General features: G+C 33.5%; 1 protein-coding gene across 2 annotated transcripts in view; it reads left to right on the forward strand.

The window, feature by feature from the left end:
• Nucleotides 1–390: 390 nt before the first annotated feature.
• LOC125678541 (uncharacterized) overlaps nucleotides 391–1414 on the forward strand; it is an 11194-nt gene continuing 10170 nt past the window's right edge. For both annotated transcript variants that reach the window (XR_008800214.1, XM_056155257.1), the window contains exon 1: nucleotides 391–505. The gene's annotated coding sequence lies outside the window, so the exon portion shown is untranslated. The remainder of the gene's footprint in view (nucleotides 506–1414) is intronic.

The raw sequence follows: 1414 nt of genomic DNA on the forward strand, positions 1-1414 counted from the left end.
TGTTCTTAGTTATTGGAAACAACATAAATTCTAATGAACTTTAAATTTTAATTTTTTTTGTCTCAAAAGTTGGAGGAGGCAGCTGCCTCCTCCGCCTCCATGTAATTTACGGCCCTGATGTATAGAAAATATACATGCACATACTATATATTTACTTTAACTTCCAGTGCCCGTGAATATATAGCAGGTCCAAGGTCAGTTTTAAAGTATTTCTATCAATATTGTAACATATTATATTTCTTCATATTATGTAATTAATGTATACCTGGCATGTCAGATACATTAATACAAAATATTGAAATTTAGCAGAGACGTAGACACTTCGGCCGTCGTCAGATTTCTTATTTACTCCTCATCTTCTGTGAACGAGTTCATTCACGTACGACCGTTTTTAAATCGGTTTTCCAGCGCATGCGCTGTACGTAAATGCCGGCGAATTCGAAAATAAGAGAAGTCGGGTAAATAAAAGCGAACTTTGAGAGATGCGAGATTCAAAACATATACGGTAAAATTTACCATCTTTGTTTTTTTCATTTGAATTGCATGTATCAATGAGTTGTTACATTTGCTGAATATATTGCAGCGACTTGATACCTGGATAAGAAATAGACCTAGATCTACCTCAAACTTAACAGTAAAAGATATATCGAGTATGACCTCCCTAAAATATAACTATCGTCCCATTAATTTTCGCGTCATAGCAACAGCAAGCGAATTGGGCCTATTAAATCATTTTTAATTTACATCGCGCGATTTATCGCGATAATAGGACCAGACACAGTGATCAAGATTGGCTGAAAACTTGGTAAAGACCTCGGGTCTATGCCAAAACAATATTACATAGACCTCATCAAATTGCAAAAATAACACAATGGTGTTTACTTCTAAAGTACTTGGAAAGTACAACATGGAACATTGGGCAGGTTTCTCCGAGCATGCTGCAATTTTTACACCATGATTAAACAAAAATAGGTAATTTTGGTCATTTCTTTAATAATTTCGGTGATTCTATGCACCCAAAATTTTGTCATATTTTTTTTTTTACATCTATTAATTTTTTTTCTGCATGAACATGGGCATGCTTTGTCTATCTCAATTACAACTGCTATAGATCAATGCTATTTGACGTAGAATTGATCTTTTGTTAATTTCGAACACTGCAGGTACATGAAATTGTCAAGATTTCTTTATTCCTCCGTAAACAACTTGTGCATAATAAATAAATTTCAAAAATAATCTTTATTTTTAAAGTTGGACATACAAAGAGCACTAGCTGTAAGTTCTCCCTTGATTTATTGCCAACTTTTGTTCAAGACAAATTTGGGCAATAAAGTGGGGTGGTAATATAACAAATTCACTGTTGCAGACAATTTACTGAGCAGTCAAAAGAAATTCAATTCCATAAATTATTTAG

The sequence above is a fragment of the Ostrea edulis genome, chromosome 2 (assembly GCF_947568905.1).
Source record: "Ostrea edulis chromosome 2, xbOstEdul1.1, whole genome shotgun sequence".
NCBI lineage: Eukaryota > Metazoa > Mollusca > Bivalvia > Ostreida > Ostreidae > Ostrea > Ostrea edulis.